Source organism: Photinus pyralis, unplaced genomic scaffold, assembly GCF_008802855.1.
Source record: "Photinus pyralis isolate 1611_PpyrPB1 unplaced genomic scaffold, Ppyr1.3 Ppyr1.4_LG7, whole genome shotgun sequence".
NCBI lineage: Eukaryota > Metazoa > Arthropoda > Insecta > Coleoptera > Lampyridae > Photinus > Photinus pyralis.
In genome coordinates this window covers 35,117,378-35,140,221 of record NW_022170738.1, presented here as the reverse complement: position 1 = coordinate 35,140,221, position 22,844 = coordinate 35,117,378, and the positions used below count along the sequence as shown (strand labels likewise).

Here is a 22,844-nt window from a genome sequence, read left to right as displayed (position 1 = left end):
CAGAGTTGTGTATATATTTTGTATAGGAGAACGTGCCAGCAATTTATTATGGGGTAAAGATGAGTTTAAGATAAGGATCAAATTTATCATTGACATGTGATCACGAGATCTGCTTTTGTATTTCTTTTTATAAACCAAACCGATATTTTAAGTCAAACAACTTGGAAACAAACATGGAATTTGAACGCACTAGTCCTAAACCTAGGCTCATACGACATTTGAAGCTTTGTAGTTGCTTAGAAAAAATAACAATAAAGGTAGTTAGTACAGCGGTAGCACAATGTGGTCTTGAATTTGCCTTTCGTATTTGATATAAATTTATCAATCAGTCGTGTATATAAGTACGGGGGGTAGGTACATAACTTATAAAGTTAATTGAACGAGGTATTATTCACATCATGGACGGATTTTTATACTGTACGCCAAAAAGCGTCAAGCGTACCTGACTAATAAAAGTAAATTTTTCAGTTCCATCACGTCAATTTTTGTTATATTACGAAAATCCCGCTCTCGTTTCTGTCAGGCGATGTTGAAAGAAGGTGATAAATTTTCAGAATTTAATGAAGATATGTTAAGGAAGTTCTCCTCACGATTTTTCGCCTCTGATTATAATTTCGAAAACTTCGGGGTTCTTTTAAATTTAGTTAATAGAGATAATTTCCATTTAATGTAAATTTACAAGCTCAAACTTCTTTAAAAATTTTAATTAAAAAGTTTGTTTGAAATACAAAGTATAAGTTTGGCGAACAAAACATCCGCGACGTACAACATTATTCGCACGTGCTTCCATGGCGTTGCGTATAATTCACCTACGTGCAATTTTTTTTTTTTGCGTCGTATGCGCACGCGAAAAAATACACCAAATTGGACTTTCCCTATAACGTTATGTTAATGTAATTGAAACCGGAGACATATCTGAAGAATCGTAAACCTGAAAATGTGCGGAGGAAAAAGGGAAAGGCCAAAGATACTCTCTAAAGCTTTAAAGTTTCGGAAGAATCGATGTCAACTGCTTTAGTGTCAAAACAATAACTCAGAATTACTGTCCTAAAAATAATCCAAAAAGGGTTCCTGTAATATACGGTTAACCTCCAATCTTTGTGGACAGTTTACCGGCTTATCCTTATTTCTACGCCTGATTCGTTTTTTAGCGAAATCTTTCTTAACCCTCCACGTCTTGTTTATGTATTAATACAAAGCGAGGGGAAACTTCAAAGGTGCCGCAAGCTACTATGTGCTTTTTGATCAATTTCGCTTGTTACCATACCTACAATTAAGCCCTTACAGATACACAAGATTTTCACCACGTAGCACGAAGCAAGTGCTTTTGGGAATTTTGAAGTTCGTTACAAAGTATTGCATGCGGCACCCTTTCAGTTGCCATCAGCATCCACTTTTACACTTCGGAAATGACACCTTCTTAGTCTCGTTTTAGTGCATGCAAGTATAACGCTTTCCTTGAGAAGTCATCACATCTAGTCGCTTCTATTAATACTGTAATATTTGAATATATGAATAGGTATAAGAATGTTATATTCTGGTGTTACGTTACTACCATTTCTAAAAACGTGTAAATTAATGATGACTGTCTTTTCAAATAAGCTCAAAGAAGGGTAAGTTTCAACGTCCACAAAAAAACAAAAACTTAAGAGCCTCGATCAACGTCTTCCTCTCCTATTTAAAACAATTTCCCTTTCTTTTCAACTTTCAGTTCTCCTTCCTGCAATGAAGGGCGGAAGGGTTTGTATTTTGAACGGAAGTAGCCAATTAAATGAGGCTAATTGTCGGTCAGAACTCATTATTAAGATGCGACAAATCCACTGTAAACTCATCTTTCATTAGATACGCCCCTATGTAATCTAAGCGTGGATGGCTACGCAGCATTCGGTCGGAATGCTCTCCTGGACCTCCGAACACCCCGAATGGTGATTGAAGTTGAATGCATAGGTTTTGTTAAATATTTTTTATCAGGTATATATGAGCTAGGAAAGACCGACGCAGTGTTACAGAACTCTGTTCTAATTCTAAAAGTTTTCTGAAATCACTTCTAAAAATCTTTCCAAAAAGAGACTATGAGAATCTTTAAAAAGTTCAAAGTTTTCCAAGAATTTTAACAATATTTCAAAAATTATCTCCAAAGATGTTTCCTAAAGTTTCGAGGAAGAGCTGCGAGATGATCTCTATCAAACCTTTTAAACGTAATTCTAGGAAGATTACTAGCCAAGAGAGGAGGTAGAGTTTGGAGAGGGACTTCGAGGGAGTTTCCTAAAAACAGTTGGCTGGTTTTTAGGTGAAATCCCCCTCCAGAACTCCCGGTCCATTGTTTCTCTCTACATCTCCACATAGCCGGTTCTCTTCTTAAAATCATCAATCTATTTCCTTTTTCTTCTTCCTCGTTTCCCTACACCTTCAGTCTCCAACGATCCCTGCAATACGTTTTTCAACATTCCAGCCCCTCAACACGTGGCTCACTCAGTTTCTATTTCTCTTTCTAATATTACGTAACAGTTGTCTTTCTTTTCTTGCTCTAATACTCCCTCCTTTCTAACCTTATCGTGCCATTTTACTTTTAATAACCTCCTCCAAATCCATATATCGACTGCTTCAAGTCTTTCTAAGTCCCTCTGACACCCATACAACAGAACACTCCAAACCGAGGTCAAAACTAAACATTTTACCAACCTTTTTCTCAATTCTAAATTCATTTTACTGTTAGCACCACTCTTTCTCATATACAGTGTCTTGGCCTTCCTGTTCTTATCAGTATCTCATTTTCACTCAACCAATCGTCCGATGTTACTGTTCCTGTGTGTATTTATTTGCTTTTACTTGTTCCCATTTCTCTCCCCTTACCCTTACGTCCATTACTTCCTCTGCCCCAACTTTCATTACCTTCGACTTTTTGTGGTTAATTCTGAATCCATACGCGTCTTACATTTTTTTCAATAGTTAGTATTTCTTTTTTACCTCTACGTTATTTTGCTGCTTATACTTCCGCCGTTTTTCCATCTTTTCAACCATTTCAAATGTTAATCCATGGCTTCTTTGCCCTTTTTCCTCCGTCTCAGCCACTTTGATTATCGCATTATCGCATTCTTCGAGCTCTCCAATTTGTCTTCTGTAGTTCGATTGCAACGGCCCTTTACATTTCAATTCCCTTGGCCCTTGCTATATTCTTTATCCATCTTCTTTAATTTTACCAGATCCCACTCCTTTATTCTTTTTGCGACTTTAATCATTTTCAATTTTATTTCCAACTCTGCCACCAAAACAACATGATCACTATTAATATCTGCACCGGGACACCCGCGCGCATTTTTTTTACCCATGACTGTATTCCTCTTCAATCATGATGAAAACCAATCTGCCTTCGGTATGAGTCCAAGTTTCCTTTTATGGTGTTCGAACCAAGTGTTGGCGATGACCATCTTCCTTTATTATTATACGTACACCCCATTCATGCCTTGCTCCCAATCTATAATCTCCAACGACTCTGCCCACCCTACCTTTTGATTCAGAGCCTCTCTATAAGTCAATAAAAAAATACCGTTTTCGCATTTTTTAATTTGTTAGTACACTATGATCTACAGACGTCGTTCTGTACTTTCCTTATGATTTTTCCCGTAAAATGAGTATTTTCCAATATCAAGGTTGAACATTGTCCAAATCTGAAAAGTTTACTTTTTCGGAAAAAAAATGTCAATCTTTGGAGGGTTGTAATTCGGTAAGTATTGAAGCCCTGGTTGTCGCCTCACAACTTTAACACGTATAGAATAGTATATTAAGAAACGAGTGTACAATCAAGCCTTTAAAGCACGTTCAACGACTTTATTTTTTTTATTATAACTGCAATATAATTGAAAATCATAATATCAGATCTGAAAATGGTTTTATCATTAATTTGACAATTGTAAGTACTCATGTACACTAACAAAATATACCATTATTATTAAAGAAAAATAAGGGAAATAAAATGAAATCATATTGACGGTATACTCGAATACATTTCTAATTAAGTGGGCTGACTATTTTGTCATTCCATGATTGCCATGGAAATGTCACTTGACGATTGCGTATAATAAAAATCACCTTCTTTGTAAATAATATGACTTCGGTTGAAGAAGACAATACACCGTCTATTCAGTGGACTATTGCTGCAGCAGAAGAACCTGTAAAATTCAAATGCAAAAGCCTGCTATAAAGAAGATGTGAAAAACTGTTGGCGGTCTTAAATGCATCGTTCATGCTGTCATATATGAAGTATTTAAATCTTCTACCCTTCGGTGCATTCATTCAAAACTTCAATCAATATTGCGATTAGAAAGTGAAACAGATTTGGCAGCATACCTACTCTAAACCACGTGCGTTTGTGAAAGCTTCCCACAAAGGATCGCGATATGAGTCAAAGACACCTTTTTCATTTGCAAAAAGCGATCCAAGAGGATATTTTATTTCAATCTCAAATTACAAATATAAATAGTTTCATATGTCATATCTGAAGTAACGTTACTTAGCGCAACCTTTAAAGCTCGGCGTGTTTTAATCGCCTTTTACGCACGCTTAGCCGTGATTCTGATGCAGATATAATAAAAACTTCGTTCGTTGTAATTGCTGATGTAAAATTGGTTCTTTGATGGTGGAAAAACTCCCTTTAACAGTTACCGGGAACAACTACTTCTTCTGTATGCTTGATGAACGACTCCATTAATAGGTCTCTAATGAAGGTTGAAGGATTTATAGTGGATTACCTATTATAATAAACTTTTTTTTTTTCTTTTTTGGCGATCGATTTCGACATTTATTGTCATCATCTGGCCCTAGCGTCAAAGTTAAAATATTAAAATATAGATGAATGGTGGTAACATAAGTTATTTTTGTGGTTATGATAACCTCACTTTACAGCCACAACACAGTTGACCGCCACATCTACATCCACATCGGCTCACAAAAAATAACTTATGTTACCACCATTCATCTATATTTTAATATTTTAACTTGGACGCTAGGGCCAGATGATGACAATAAATGTCGAAATCGATCGCCAAAAAAGAAAAAAATTATTATAATAGGTAATCCACTATAAATCCTTCAACTACTTCTTCCACGTACTTAAATACCAACTCTAAACAGTGTAATAAATTTTTTTCCAAACGCATAGTTTAGGTCTTATTTTAAAACAACCAAAGGAACTGCGAAAATTTGGCGTTTTTTTGAGTGCTACAAAGTTAGTATACGTCTTTCCAAGCTGCAAACGTAGATATACACTGCTGGTAGTGGTCCTAATAACATATTAAAAAAAATTAGAACTGGCAGTTACACATGACTGGCCTACTAATTCACCCTTCCGGCTTCCGTTTTGCTAAGAAAACTTACTAATGAAATTAAAAGACATTCATGGATACGCCGTACCATTTACGCTAATTAAATTATAAAATAAGACAATAGTCAGTCGAGTATTTTCCTTGGTTAAATTTATATGCCGGAAAAACAGCGCGTGGGATATCTTTGTTTGAGCGACTGCTGCTGATAAAAGCCGAGAGGATGCCTTTGAGAAGTTGAAGATACACAACCGTAGAACTGCACAGTATGTGTTTCTGCCTTTCATATCTACTTTGAACAGCATTTGAGTAACAAAACTGTCGTTGAAATAGAGTAAATGGAAGGGTTGGAATGTTTGAGTTAATCTCCACGCTGTGCTTGCTTTAAAACTTCACTCGAAATTATTCCTACATTGTATCGACAGTGTAAATTGCGTTAGCATAGCGGTCATCAAATGAACATGACGGTAAAAGAAAAGCGGTTCTCATTGAAATAAAATCGTTAAAACTACAGCGTGTGCAAAGTTGAATTTGCGTACTCGACATAAAGAGGACGATACCTCAGAGGCACCTTTTTGCAAATGAATTAAACAGGCGAGGGAAATGTTGGCATTAGTTTTACGCTTATCCGAATTTATTCAGCACCGCCGCCTCTGTTCTATTTCTACTGAAACTTAAAGCCGAATATGTTTCCCAAAAAGGATCGTTTACACACGCACGTGTATCCGAAAAAAGTTGTTAATCGATTTATGTACGCAATTATCAAAAGTGGTTTCGCTTTTTTTTCGTGAAATTTAATTTGCAAGATTGTAAATAATGAGTCACGAACTTACGAGCCGAACTCCATTTTTTATTTGCGTTTTAGAAGGTTTTCCACGACCCCTCCATTTGAAAAATTAATTCCATTAACGGCCGTGAAATGAACTTAAAAAGATGTACCGTACCGGTCCGGTTAAACCGAATCTGTCGGTTTCTGCCAAATTTTCTTGTTATATTGAAAAATTGTAGTAATCATAAACTAACTGAAATCAATTTTGATGCGTTCACTCTAATTACAGCGGTTACTAATCCACTGTTGTTATTTTTCCATATTAATGAGCATTAAAATTGCAATTCGACACCAATGTTTAAGATTTACGTTTTGACCATTCGAGAGAGTTGCTTTTGCCATTTATTTGTCATCTAATTTAATGCCACATGCCCCCCCCCCCCCGTACGTATTTTGTCGCTTGTAACTAGGTCACCTGATACATTTGGTTATGCGCTCAATTGCGCCACTTGAATTAAAGCTAGCGCCATTACGGTTAAGTCATTAAAAAATTTTAAAAAGTGAAGGGTCTAGCGTTTTCAAAAGTTACGTTTTTTAACATGTTTTTTCTACTACATCGTACCTTTCATCATGCACTAAAATGAGCCGTAAACATAAATCTTTGCGCATTATACGAGTAGCTTTTGAGAACCTTTTTTAGTACCTATAGAACTATAACGCTATTCATTTTAAGAAGGTAGCGGTAGAAAGCATAGGGACAGTTTAACCTTCACTGTGATTGGTTAAAACGAGTCACTATTACCCTGAAAAATAAAACGACTGACGAATTCTGTCTGTTAGAAGTTTCAATTACGAACTAAACTGTCGAACTGTCATTTGCTGTCAATTTCAAAGATCCAAGCGTGATATCGTTTGATTTATAATTATTTTTTCCAAATTTTGTACCTTCTTATAATAATAATAATTTTCATTAACGCTACAAGGCATTTTGCATACAAATTAAAATTATAGTTGAAAGGTTTCTGTGGAGTGCGCACGTACAAGTTTAGTGTTTACAAAAATTTAAAATTTCACAAAACAGTATCACCCACGGGTCCCAAATCAGAGTAGAGACGAGGACAAGGCAAAAGAGAAGGTACTGTACCATCCCGTCAACTCGCCCCTCTCTATAACCATTTAATTTAAACATCTAAACTTAAGTAATAATTCTAACCTATTCGTTAAGTTGATAACAAATCAATAAGTGCATCGATCGACATTTACGGATCAATATCCGTAATGTCTCAGTCAGTAAAACTGAAAAATTTATTTAATTCAGCATCTCACACGTCCAATTAGAAAAACAAAAACACAAACGCGACGGCCTCTGTATACAGGAGCCGCCAACAAACCAAAATGCAACAAATAAACAATGCCAGTTCATTCTCAGACAACCGCAACCAATCATACGCCAATGTTACGCGGATGACGGAATTTCCAAAAAAAGATCAAGCAATCATCATGCCCGCAATTGCTGACATAAAAATTAAAGATTATATTACAGCTATAGGCGCAATTGTTCAACCACAAAATGTACTGTTCGCATCAAAAATTTCCAAACAAAGAATATGCATTTTTCTAAGCAACAAAAGTCTTGCGGACGAATTAGTAGACAAGCACGGAACCATAACCATAGAAAACAAGCCGATATCTATAAGACATTACAGTACTCCTGCAAAACGAATAATTATATCTAACGTGAATCCTATAATACCACACCATCTAATCGAAAACCAACTAAAAGAACATAATATAAAATTAGTATCCCCACTAAACTTCCTCAGAGTCGGCATGCAGGACACCCAATATACACACGTACTGAGCTTCCGGCGCCAAGTTTATATAACTCCGGATGAAAATACTATTTTGCCCAACATAATCTCCATTGAATTTGACGACACAACACACAAATTATTCTTAACAACTGAAGAAAACATGACATGTTTCCTATGTAAAAAATCAGGCCACACAGCAAACCAGTGTGACTTTGAAGAAAGAAGCACTGAACAGTCACAAAAAGTAACAATAATTGACGATGCAAACGCCAACAATCAAATAACACCTACAGAAACTGCGAGACAGGACATAAATGGAAAACAAATAAATATAACAAACACTGAAATACGAAACAGTCCAATATCACAAAATCCAAAACCTATTCAACACACTCAAATGACAATGGTTAAAGAACAATCAGCTGTATTTAAAAGACCCGCATCTGGAGCATTAAGTGACACATCGTCAATTGCATTAATAAACAAACCAAAGAAAACTAAACACAGCCAAAAATCACAACCACTAGACACAAAAATACTGGAGCAAATACAACCACTAAAAGAAATTATAGATAAACAACAGAGCAAATATATACTGACATATGATGAGCTAAAAGATTTTCTGGAAAACGTATACGGCAATGAACAACAACTCAGTGTCGCCAGAGAATACACCAAAAACGTGAACTCTCTTCTAGACATGCTAAAAGCACTATACCCGCATTTAACAAGCAAAACAATGAAAGCTAGAATCACACGAATTACAAAGAAAATAAGACGCCAACTAGACACAGAAGCAGGAATTGAATTATTCAGCGACTCTAGCCAAACCACTAACGAAGAAGACCAATTCAGTGATAAAGACAATGAACCAGAATACCTATAATACCACCATAATACAATGGAACTGCAACGGCTTCTACTCCCACCTAGCTGAACTACAGAGACTCACATACTATACAAATGCTCACTACATATGCCTTCAAGAAACCCACCTAAAACCATCTCAACAATTAAATTATAGAGGCTACAACTGTCATCGTAAGGATAGGCAAGCACAACATGCCAGTGGGGGTGTGGCAATACTAATAAAAAAAGCCCATCACTATGAGGAATTACTACTGAATACAAATATAGAAGCCACAGCTATAAAAATACTAGTACCAGACAAAATCACAATATGCAACATTTACATACCACCTGACCAAATTATACAGAGGGAGGACATCGACAATATCAAAAAACAATTACCACGCCCATACATAATAGTAGGGGACCTAAACAGCCACAATATCATATGGGGATCAGAATTTACTGACCAAAAGGGAAAAATTGTAGAAGAATGTTTCGACAACGATATTATTCTGAATGATGGTACCCACACGCATTTCTCAGCAAGAAATGGTACATTTTCTTGTATCGATCTCTCCATATGCAGCCAAAACATTGCATCCGACTTAGTGTGGGATGCACTACCTGACACATTTGGCAGTGACCACTTCCCTCTAAAAGTAACCCACATCAACGACATAGTACAAAACCAATTTATCGATGAAAATGTAAAAAAGTGGAACCTGAAAGAAGGAAACTGGGAAATCTACAAAGCTCATCTTAAAACTAACTATCAACCAATAGCTACAAATTCAGATGCCAATGCACTAATTGATAACTTCACCAAAAAAATTCACGTAGCAGCAACAGTGGCACTCGGACTAAAATCCACAAAAATTAGAGCCAAATCAACCCCATGGTGGAACAAACAATGCGCTGACATAATAAAAGAAAATAAAAAAGCACTATACAAATTCAAGAAGAATAAAACAACGGATAATTTAATTAACCTAAAACGAACACGAGCTAAAGCACGAAGAATTATAAAATTTGCAAAAGAAACATCTTGGAAACAATACGTATCAAATATAAACATAAACACACCTGTAAAAGAAATGTGGGATAAAATTAGGAAAATTAGAGGAACCAATATATCATATGGGACATCGACACTAAAACAAAACCAAATATATATAACAGGAGACCAAGAAATATGTAATGAATTAGCAAATTGTTTCGAGCGTAATTCCTCAAGCAGACATTACAGCCCTGAATTCCTAGACATCAAAAATAAAGCGGAAAAAGTCGAAATACCCATAACACCAAACAACGATCCAATAAACGATCAGTTTACCTATAACGAAATAAAATATGCCGTCAAACACACTAAAGAAAATACTAGCCCAGGTCCCGACCAAATTCCTCCTGAACTCATAAAAAACCTACCCAAAGAAGCTATCCTGCACCTCCTAGACATATACAACCACATATGGATGACCAACACATTCCCGAACAAATGGAAAGAGGTAATATTGATACCATTACTAAAACCTAGCAAAGATAAGACGAACCCGGAAAACTATAGGCCCATTGCACTCGCAAGCATACTTTGCAAGATTTTGGAAAAAATGATTAACAAGAGACTCCTATGGTTTCTAGAAAAGAATAACCTACTATCTAATCATCAAAATGCATTCCGAAATAACAGATCAACCAGTGATCATCTTGTCAACATAACCTCAAATATTCAAACAGCGTTCGCCAATAAACAGCATCTTATTGCAGTTTCCTTCGACCTTGAAAAAGCATTTGACACCACTTGGAAACATAATATATTACTAACACTAAAAAACTATGGAATTGAGGGAAACCTACTATACTTCGTAAAAAACTTTCTATCGGACAGGACATTTAGAGTACGACACAATAGATGCAAATCAGAGACGAAGATACAGGAGAATGGTATACCGCAAGGATCAATCATAAGCCCTACTCTCTTCTTAATAGCAATAAACAACCTAACCGAACAAATACCAACGAATGTACAATACTCACTATTTGCTGATGATCTAATAATACATACCAAAAACAGAAACCTGCAAACTATACAAAATAAACTACAAAGTGCAATAGAAAACGTAACACAATGGGCCAAGCAAATTGGATTTACCTTCAGTAGCTCAAAAACGAACGCTATACATTTCTGCAAAACCAGAAAACATCAAAATGATCACCCTATTCTCTCTATAAATAATAACCCTATTTCCTATCTAAATTCCATAAAATTCCTAGGCATGCATTTCGACAGAAAACTAACATGGAAAATTCACATAGAACACATAAACAAAGAATGTCACTCCAGACTCAATCTATTAAAAGCACTAGCAAGCAAAGACTGGGGTTCAGACAATGATACACTAATGAAAATTTATACATCTTTAATCAGATCAAAGATTGACTACGGATGCTTAGTATATGTAACGGCTAAAAAATATATCCTTCGCAAATTAGAAATAATCCAAAACACCGCACTGCGAATAATAACAGGTGCATTAAAAACAAGTCCCATTGTTAGTCTAGTAGCAGAAACCGGAGAAATGCCACTAGAAAAACGCAGAGAACAGCTTCTATTGAACTATATAATTAAACTCGCCTCGAACAAAAAAAATTCCGCATATGATCAGATATTCACTATAAGAAACAATACAAGGATCATCAAAAAGGAAAACGAATACCATGAATATATTATCAGATCACTTAAAAATATGAACCTCACTCTATCAGTTGTTCAGCATCAATATGAAACCCAATATGCCCCATGGACACTAAAACCAGCCAATTTTAATCTACAACTGGTCCAATACGATAAAGAAAAAACCTCAAAGACCATAATACAAAATGAGTTCCTACAACTAAAAAATAACATATACATGAACCACAAATTTATCTACACAGACGGATCAAAGCGAAACTCCCAAACTGGCGCAGCACTAGTAATGGATTCATCAAACCAACAATTCCACCTTCCCAACTTTACATCAACATATACAGCAGAAGCATTTTGTGTCCTAAAAGCGGTACAGTTCATTAATCAAGCAACTAAAAATAACTATGTAATATGTACAGACTCCCTAAGTACCATCCTAAGTATTAAATCCGCGTATCCCACTAATCCCATAATCCAGAAAATACAGGACAGTATACATCAATCACTCACACAATCCAATACCATAACTATCCTTTGGGTACCATCTCATTGCGGCATTAGAGGGAATGAAGAGGCAGACACCTTGGCAAAAGAAGGAGCAACTCTAACTGACATACTTCACCTCCCTATACCATCCAGGGATCTCGTTAATACAGTTAAACAAAAAATGAAAGAAAAACTGCAACACCAATGGAGTCAAACTACCAATAATCAACTAAGGAAAATAAAACCAAGCTTAAAACCATGGAAAATGAACGGAACCAGAAGAGAAAAAGTAGCGGCCACAAGGTTAAGGATCGGTCATACCCTATTGACACACGACTTCATCTTCCAAAAAATTGAGCCAACGCAATGCACCACATGCGGTACTCGACTTACCATTGAACACATACTGACTGAATGTAGAAGCTTCGACCAACAACGTATAACATGCAAACTACCGCCTACCCTCACGGAATGTCTGGGAAACGACAACATACATAAAGCCTTAACCTACCTGAAAACCATCAACTTGTTCGGCAGACTGTGACCAACACATCATGTACCTACCAATGTGAAATAAGTTTAACTGTAATTTACATCATTACCTCTACTGTATACTCACCATCATGCTGAATGTTCATAATGTTATCTTTCTTACCACATCATATCGCAGAAACTAGTGTATTCACGTATTGTACTTACCAAGCCGGAGCACCAATAGTCTATGTAATTGAGGGGCTCCTAAATATATTAATTAAAAAAAAAAAAAATTATAGTGATACACAATAAAATACACAACATAAATCAATAAAACGAAGGACAAGATCGACGTGTAGGAGAGATAGCGAAAAACTTGTTTATTGGATCAACAGTGAATTCCCAGTACGTTTGAAGGCGGCTAGTGGCAGTCCGAAGAAATCGATTTTCAGATGTAAGCTGTTGATCAGGTCAACCATGCGGTTTAAAGGGCTGTTTTGGAAGTATAGGGTTCGGCATTGTCGTGCATGTAGAAGTCGAGCCGAACGAACAAATCGTTGCGGTACGTTTAAATTAATAGTGGATAAAATATCCGGACAGTTTAGGTGACCATTTAGTAGTTTGAAACCAAAACATGCGGTAAGTAAATTTCTCCTCTGTTTAAGAGTCAGTATTCCCAAGTAATGAATGCAGTTTTATTTGGGTATGCGGTGCAGTTATGTTCTAATGGTGCAATTTTAACTCGGTTTGCAATAATCGCCAATAACTCATAGGTGTTAACTTACTTAGTTTGGAGTTAATGCATTATGCCGCAGTGTAGTTCATGTATTAACGATCCTCGAGATCGTTTATAATTTTGTACTGCTGTATGTCTGCCCGTCTGCCTGTGCACGATAATTTTGTTTAGAAACGTCCGGTCGCTTTGAAAATTGGTACACATGTTCTTAAGGATATCAGAAAGGTCGCTATTGTTTTTTAGTTACGTAGACTAACGGGCCAAACAGTTACAGCCCAAAAACTGCTCGAACTTTCAAGGAATGGTATCTTTTATAACAAATTCTTGCTACAAAGAACATATAAATGCCCGGTTTTCTGTGTCAGTAAATATTCATTAAACCTCAAACAATTTTGAAGATGAAAAAATAATATTTTTGTATTTGTTAAGATATTTAAATGAAATTGTATGTACGCACCTCGAGTAAAAGTAAAAGTAATGCTAATGGGAAGGCGGAGAAGTCAAAGATACTATTAAGACGATGGATGTTAGTGTTATTTGATTTGATCGTCTGTTAATAGTAGTAATAGTAATAGTGAGAAAAGGGTCATTCAATTAAAAAAAAACTGAGTTTTTAGTCTTTGAAGTTTCATAACTTTGGATCTCCATAGGTGCGGTTGTCCGCAACTTAGCTTTTTTTTAAGTACACTAAATGAAAGCCCTATTCATTCTCTATGCACTAATAATGGGTTGCTATGACTACAACCGTTTTCAAGTATTCAATTATCAAAGTACCATCTGCATCCGCCATTTCTTTTCTGAAAGTCAAAATAACTTAAAAACCATAAGTGGTAGATATCGACATGTGGGTATCAAAAGAACTGAAATTTCACGTAGAATCCAAAAATGTAATAAAAAAATAGGGGTTTAAAATAACGAAGTTACTAGCCACTTCCGGTATTTCCGTAAGTGCGTCCATTTTGAAAATATTTTACATCGATTCGGCCTTCGGAGTAACTCCTAAGTACAATTTTTAAAAACCTACCTATTTTACTTTCCCAGAAACGTTTAACTAAAGCTCCCAAAAAAACACCCTGTATAGTGTTTCTGAAACACTATAATGGTGCAAAGATTTTTGTTTACGGCGCATTTTGGCGCATGATGAAAGGTACGATGTAGTAGAAAAAACATGTTAAAAAACGTAACTTTTGAAAACGTTAAGTTAGCCCCCTCCACTTTTTAAAATTCTTTTATGACTTAACCGTAATGGCGCTAGCTTTAATTCAAGTAGCGCAATTGAGCGCATAACCAGGTGTATCAAGTGGCACAAATACCGGTAGCAAAATGCGTTATGGGGGGTTCCGTTCACTTGGCCCCTCCCAAATATATTTAAGGATAACCAAAAAACAAGAATGGCGCAAAGATATCTTTTTACGGCGCATTTCAGCGCATACCAGAGAGTACCATTTCGTATGAAAAGATGTTAAAAAAAAGTAACTTTTAAAAACGTTAAGTTGGCCCCCCCCACTTTTTGAAAATTTGTCACGGCTTAACCGTAATGGCGCTAGCTTTAATTCAAGTGGCGCAATTGAGCGCATAACCAAATGTATCAGGTGACCTAGTTACAAGGGACAAAATACGTACTGGGGGGGGCTACGTTCACTTGCCCCCCCCCCAATGTTTTTTCGGATTTCTAAAAAACGATAATGGCGCAAGAGTTATTATCGGTGGCGCATATGAGCGCATAACGAGCGCATTCATTTTAAAATAATACGGCTATCAAATCTTTCAGTGGGGGGGGGGGGGGGCAAGTTAACGGACTCCTAATAACGTTACATCTTACTGAACCTCAAACATCATATAGCCCCTCTTGATGTTCAAAGGTATTTTTACCTTATTAAGTTTTATGAGAAAAGCAAAAAAACGTCATGTGAAGAATCCTTCTCTGGAAACGAATTCGTTTGTTGCAGATTTGTAGTACTTGCAAAGGGAAAACTGTACCAGATTCCACGTAATCGCATCACTAGCAATGGAGATATAATGTATTTTGTAAGACGAAGTGTCGGAACAGGGTACTCACAAAGTGAGGGTAAAAAATGCTCTTTGCTAGTTTCTACTATTGTTACTTTGTATTTTCATTTACGGATAAAATTTCATTGACAGAAAATCCTATGCGATTCTTCATGTTTATTTCATCTTTATTATCTTTAAATGCATAATTTCCATTTATATTAACCACGAATAAGTAAATTGCAAAATTAATTATTTCCGGCAACATACTAGCGTAAACGATAGAAGCGTTTCCCTTGCCAAACGAACCGGATATGTTTTTCCAGAGATCTTGTCGAATAATAGACACGAAAACAAATACAAATAGAAATTCCCACGGGAAGCATTTTCACAAGATCAATACCTGCGAGGTTTAATCGGTAGAGAGGCAGCTGCTTGCAGTACCTTTAATTTCCAATTTACTTTACTGAATGAAATCTTAGGAAAGCATCCTATAATTAGATTCGCTTCGATTTCGCTTAATAGCCCATAAAAAAATTAAGATAAATTAAAACAAGAAAAGAAGATAATTACATCCTAGCTAATTGAAAGCTAGTGAAATTTTGTATAGTAAGAGAAAGTGTACGAATATACAGTCGCATAAAATCCATGCTGCCTTTAGATCCCAACTCATAAAACGACTCTCAGATTACGTTGAGACCAGATCATTTCCTCTTTTACTTGTCAATGAAAATTGACAGGGCTGGTTTTCCATTAAACCATCCCTTCCTTAATCAGTCGTATATAGAATACGAGAATTTAAATCCAATTTCGGATTTTCTTTTTTAAATAAAGTCAATTTTAGAGCTATTCGGATGTAATGCATTCCTAATTTATATGTATAAGATGTCAGATGCTTACAACTTTTTGTAAGTATATCAAATTGCGTTTGGTGGTTTTTTGTGGCGACAGTGTTCCGTTACAACGCCCGTTTATTCAATCCAAAATTATTTTTCAGAGGAGCCTAACTGCAAATAATTGATATCCTGAATCAAAATGAACTTTTTGAGCTCCCGGAAAAAGCTTACTGAGGATTAGATACATGATCCATTTTTAATACTATATTGGAGAGCTTTGCATGCAGAATAATTCCCAAGAACCATCCTTGTCTAAAGTTACTGTAGCAATTACTAATAAGGATTACGCCCAGAAATATCCTTATTTACTTAAGAATTATAAAAGAGTAAATCCTATTTGTCTTTAGCAAAGCGAAGCGAATAAATTTTTTACTTCTTTCTTTTTAGAATCCCATAACCACATGTAATGTTCTCAAGACACATAAAACTGAATTATCTCGTCAATAAACTCTCCTTGCAGGAAATTAGTTAAGATTAAATTGTATGCAGTACGTCCCTAAATGAACTAGACGAGCAAAAAGCTGTTGTTTGCAAATTAAAGAAAAATGATCATTATTTATACACTATTTTACTTCTTCATCTGAACTATTTTGGGCTAGAGAAAAACATAACTATATTATAAACATTACGGGTCACAAATTATATAAGAATTGTTTTTTTTTCAAACAAAAATTTTCCATCTTACTTAATCCATCGAGGGACATCCTGTATATTTTATTACAGTTTACGCGGAATAAAATTAACAATATTATACTTCTATGGCGTCGAATGGAGATTTCATTTTATGAAAAAGGGATCTGGACAGTATACAGGGCCGTATTTAGCATGGGGTAACGTGGTCCCGGGCCCATAGCGGCAAATATTTTTGGGGGCGGCAAAAAACCAAATTTTGGAAATAATTCTACAGTACATCGTGGAAAAATAACAACCTCTTACGAAATTGAAGTTAGAATTAAATATGGAGTAACATTATAATCTCACATTTCGACGAAGTTATGTGAATCTTGTATTAAGATTGTGGAAAATTTAGGGCTTCTCCCGCAAATTTTGTTGAAAAATCTTAATGAAGGTGTCTTCTAGCAATTTTTCTCAATTTTATGAGCGTGCCTAGGGGGCAACTTGAAATACGTTATTTGTTTTTCATTCAAATTACAGTCACTACAGATATTATACTTTATAACACTAATACAAATCTAAAATATAAATAAATAAAAAATGTTTTATAATTTCTAGACACAAATCTTGCTTGGGGTCTAACATGCTTGCGATTGTTTCGTTGGGGGGGGGGGGGGGGCTTTATAGACGCAAAATATGTAGTTCAGGCCCTGAGTATATACGTCTGTTTTGCCTACGGGTACGAGATTTGAGGTGTTGTGAATGGTAGCTAATAAAACGATTTTTGTCGTATAAGGTGTATGTTGTGCCCCGAACATTTGACCCCGGAACCACGGAAATTCCCTTCCGAACAGTTTGAATTAGCGATTATCGCAAAGTTTGCTAGCAGCACGTCTTGTTAATTTTTGCTTTACTTTTTGAGGGTATTCTAAAGGGCAAAGTTTGCCTACGTAGTGCCTCAACAGTATACAGCTCTCGAGAAATAAGCGAGATTTGACAACACCGACATAAATCTCGTTTAGGGGCTCCATTTTCCCTTTACAAGCGCTCTTCTGAAATGCGAGGGAGCATATTATTATAATATCATTAAGGGATCGAACGAAATCGCACACTTTTATTTCCTAGGGGTACACTAAACATATTGTTGTGTAAACTACGTCATGTGGACGTTTTAATTTGTTATCAGCACCTAGAATATCGATGGACCGGGAATTTGGAAAAAAAGAGAAAATTGTTTTAAATAGGAGAGACGGACTTTAATTTTAGTATGTTTGGTGTTGGAGGTTAATCGTTATTAGCCGTATTTGAGCGTATTTGTTACAAGACAGTTAGTTTTGCCAGTTATACCGTTTTATAAGAACGTTAGTTAAGTGCCATAAACAATTTTTATTACGCTGATTAGAATGGGTATTTAAGTGGAAAAAGTAGTTGTTCCCGGTACCTGTTAAAGGGAGTTTTTCCACCATCAAAGAACCAATTTTACATCAGTAATTACAACGAACACATTGTAGGCTAAATCGAGATCCAAGTGAAATAATTATAGTGGAGAAATATCAGTTGCTGTTTTGCGATAAGGCGCCTGCTTGTTGAAATCGCAGTTACTATTGGATATTTTGGATTACTAACACTTTAAGGTAACTAAGATTTTTAATTAATTTGTGCTATCGATCGCTTGCTGCGTGAAAAATGTCTTCTGACCCTGAGTGCCTATTTTTCGTTCACCTTATTAGATTTATTTATGTCGAATAAATTTGTTTCGTTTTTAAAAGTTAGTTTTGTGTGTAATCGAGCCCAAATTACAACCCAGGATGGGTTATCACGATAAATTTTCTGTTAGTAATCAGCGTTATGTATTCTACGCTGAGTTTTTTCAAACCTCGAGGTTTTTAGTTGTGGCTGATGCTGGACGTGCTTTGGAAAAATTGTAATCGTCTCGTATAAAAGATTTTGTTGCTTCTGGGGATTAGTGACAGTTTGCCATTGCACATAGCCGAGCACATAGCAATATATTCGTCAACCTTATCAACAAAAAAAAAGTTAAATACCGTGGATCGTACGGATAGAGGGCATCGACCAATACGAAGTGCGAATTATGCTGTATGGAATTTTTTTTGCGAAAATGTATTAATAATGCACTCAAGGTTTTTTGGAGTTTTTCAGAATCTCTTTGGTTAGAGATACTTTAGGTATTGCATAATGGTTCAAAAATTCAGAGGATCCGCATTTTAAGTATTTTCTCTAATTCTTTTAGATTAATTAGGTAATTACGTGTTGGGATACCCTTCGGGGAAGCTGTTTTGAGTACAGTCAAGAATTATTGAGATTTTGATGGAGTTTTGCTAGAATATATCAGTGTATGCTAGTGATTCCTCAGTCTCTTAAGGAAAACTTCAAGGGTTTTTCCAGAAAGGTAAAGTTTTAAGCGATTCATGATCACAGATTTCTCGGCATTCTTCAGAGATTGTTCCATAATACTTTATGGAATCTTAAACTTTTTAGGAACTCCCTCAAGAAATCCCCCTAGGATGTTTGAGATAATTTCTGGAAGATTTATAAATTCTGTAGAAACACAATCTGAAACAAATGCCAAAAGAACACAGGCAAAGGAATTCGTGTATGTTTTTTCCGGCTGGCTGAGCTGGAAGATTTTGTACATTACTCATGAAAGATTCTGTAAGGAATCCCATTACATCGTAAAATTATTAACATTTAAAAAAAGCTATTTGTAAATCGGTAAACTTCTGCGCAAGATCTCTAACGAGTATTGGGAGACCATTTATGAAGAGCTTTTTAAAGAGTGATGAGCTTTAAAACATACCACGAATAGTTTGAAGGATTTTTTTCGAATTTTTCGAAAATCCTCAAAATAATCTAATTTAATAATCCTATTAAAAACCTTTAATGATCTCTAAAGACCTTTGAAAGTTTTATAAAAAAATATTTATTGATCATGGAGGAACTTCTAAACAACTGGGCTCAAGGCTTTTAAATAAATACATTTTTAAGTGGTATTAAATTTAGTGACATTTTTCTTTAATTTCAGAAGCATCTGGACAGAATGTTTAGTGGGAGTCTGTAACGCTGCTTGAAAGAATAATGGAGTAGTCATTGAAGAATATAAAAGAAAAACCTTTCAATCTGTCAAGAATTTACAGGTAAGAAGTTCGATAAAAGTGGTTGTATTGTAGTTTGGTAAAATCCGTAGTTCAATCAGTCAATATCATTACCATTCTAAAGAATGAGATTTTTTTAAATGGTAACGAGACTGCTGTAGACTAAACATTCCATAAAATAAATTAGCTCAAAAGGAGGAACCAGATTACTAATTATTTACTTTGAATATTAGATACTTCTAGTAAAGACAAACATATCGCATATATTAAAAATCAGATTCATTATGGAGATATTTCTTTGAAATTTTAACCATAGATGCTCCTAGTAAATAAAAACATATCACATGTAGTAAAAATCGAAAACTACAATGTCACTAGCAAAGGCAAACATATCGCACATAGTAAAAATCAAATGTGCGCCGTGCAAAATGCCAACTTTTTTACTTATGATGATGATGATGCGTAAGTTAGAATTTTTTAACTGGCATAGGCAATTGGTCGTTCATGCCGTTGTTGAGTCGATGCGAAAGCGCTGCTCCGAACTCAGTTTTGCTGCCCTCTATTGCGAATAAGAGAGGTGGTCCTAGATCATATTGTATGAGTACCTGTACCACTTTTTTTAATCATAGGCGTTGTCAGGCAGCCGTATATACATAACACTAGTCGACATACTATGAAACAGATTAGCGTATGCAGAGTTTATTTATGGAGCGATTTTTATGAAATTTTGATGCTATGTCCTTCTAATAAAAACAGTTAATTGCATATTCGAAAATCACATAAAATCATGGAGCAGATCCACTTGTCAGGTTTGAAATGTCGAGAATATTGTCGAAAGTGGGCACTCACAAAAAGAAAAGTGAAGGTCTTGACAAAACGTATCTGTCGATGAACTAATCTTCAAAATCCAATATCCCCAGAACGAAGTATCAGAACTCGGTACTCACAAAGAGAATTTGATAGGTTTCTCGAGACACGTCCAGTTTCGACATGATTGTATCTCTAGTAATGGGGTGATGACGTACTTATTTTGGAAAGTATTGAAACAGAGTGCTCTGAAAGTGAATAATATAAAAATTATTACCAATATAATGGGAAACTGGTCTAAAAAGAAGCTGTTAAAAAATTTCTTTTGTACCCCATTCTTAAGGAGTCTTTGCTAAATGAACGCTTCCCTTTACCACCCCTTGCACATTGTGAAATTAATAACGTATGACGATATAGTTCTAATTTACGTATAAAGCAGTTCCAAGAAAAACTTTTTACTTACGGTTCACAGCGGATATTTAAGGACCACTTCACTTGAGAGAGATGACATTATCCCTATGATATCAATGGGGGAGTGTGTCAATTTCATCGCTACACTGCCTTGGCTCAGTTCCACTTTTCCACATTGAAACTATGAAAAAATCCCCATCAATTTGCAGGTTGACTAGCGCGGTGGCCTTATTACTTTAATTATCTTAATCTAAACTATCTTTTAAATTCACAGATTTAATCCTCAGGACCTTATTCAGCGCAAAAAATTAAATTTATAAAGTCAAAATTACTACGTAACGCCAGTCTCACTTAGAATGCCAGCTTTGAAAATCGTAAAAGTTAATAATTGAGAAAAATTCAATTGGGAAAGCTATGAAGGCCTATACAGAAACAGCAATTAAAAGAACACAAAGGTAAAATTTAAACACACGTCCCTGCGCGATTTTATAGAAAGGCTGGAAAGTCATCTACTCTCGAATCCCAAGACGGAAGACCGCTGTTGTCGCGGCGGGTTTTCCTTGATTTTTGTTATACTCAAGGGGTACCTAGCTTTCAATTATTGAGCTTGCAGCCAAAAATAATTCGGAAATTAACTTTCAGCCTGAACTTGGCAGTCCGCTCGATTCACCACTACAAGCTCTTTTGAAAAGAACCTTTAACCTTTGTCTATTTGTTAATACCATCAGTTGCACTAATTTGAACCCAGAAGTATCAGTAGGTAATCGTGATGTCAGCTTGGAATTGGAGCAGCGTAACTTAGTCCAAAGCACCGTCAGGGCGTATAGTAAATGTAATAAAATTGGCATTCCCCGTTCAACGTTTAAACTTAATCACTCCCAGACAGCATGTTTTCTAAACTCATTTAGTTGTTAACCTTTACAAACGTACCGGGGAAGTAAATAGAAGACGAACAAACGCAGGACTCGAAGTCTCGAAGGAACTAAAGGGTCCTTCCATTTGTCAACTTCAGCTCTCCTCTATCAAAAACAGCCCTACGTACAAACTATTATGCTGGCATACTTTATCAAATTCTCAACAAATCCTTAAGCTAACTTATAATTAAGAAAGTTCGAACCCTTCCCAATTATTTGATGGGGTTTTACATCAAAATCACAAATAGTCACTTGACCCAAATTACTTAGTAAATTTATCCACCTTTTCGCACGCTCTTCTAATTACATTATTAGAGGGAAAGTATGTCATTCAACTTTTCTACACTATTATTTCTTACTAATTAAAATTAACTTTAGTACACTCCCCAAGGAATAACGCTGGATTAAACGGATTACGTGACTGTTACTTTAAAGACCAATTTTCTTCGGATGGCGATTTTCTTTACCTCGAATTATGTGCATTTAAGTCGCGAATACCTGAGAGGAATTTCATATTGATTACTTACGTTTGACAAAGTTTAATCGCTCGCTTGATTTAGAGCTTGAACTTTTGAGCAATCGGCCTTAATTCTCTTAACGAAAATGCTGCAAGTGAAATTGCAGGCTTCTCGATGGGAACCATTTTTAAAGTTTAAAAGGCGTAACAAGATCCGAAGATGAAATAAAGTTTTAGTAAAAGTTGAAAGGTGTAAAAAGGCGGAAAGTTTTTTAGTGAGGCTAAAGTGAAACGTAAATGAAATTATTGGTGTTCTGGAATTTCTCCCGGCGTTTATAACTTTTTGAATTTTAGAGGCAACTGTACGCAATAGTCGTTAATCTCTACGTATTGTCGCACAGAAAACCTTTTAATGGTGCACATTACGTACATGCTGCGCGTTTTAATAATGCAAGTATATTTCAAACTGAGTAGGCACTACCAAAATGCTGAAGCCTTAAATGGCGA

The 22,844-nt window shown here is 35.7% G+C and overlaps 1 long non-coding RNA gene across 1 annotated transcript in view; it reads left to right on the top strand.

Moving 5' to 3' along the window:
• Positions 1-19,794, top strand: part of LOC116177518 — a 116,435-nt gene extending 96,641 nt beyond the window's left edge. Inside the window, exon 3 of the long non-coding RNA XR_004146689.1 lies at positions 19,679-19,794. This is a non-coding gene — a long non-coding RNA (uncharacterized LOC116177518). The remainder of the gene's footprint in view (positions 1-19,678) is intronic.
• The last annotated feature ends 3,050 nt before the right edge of the window (positions 19,795-22,844 follow it).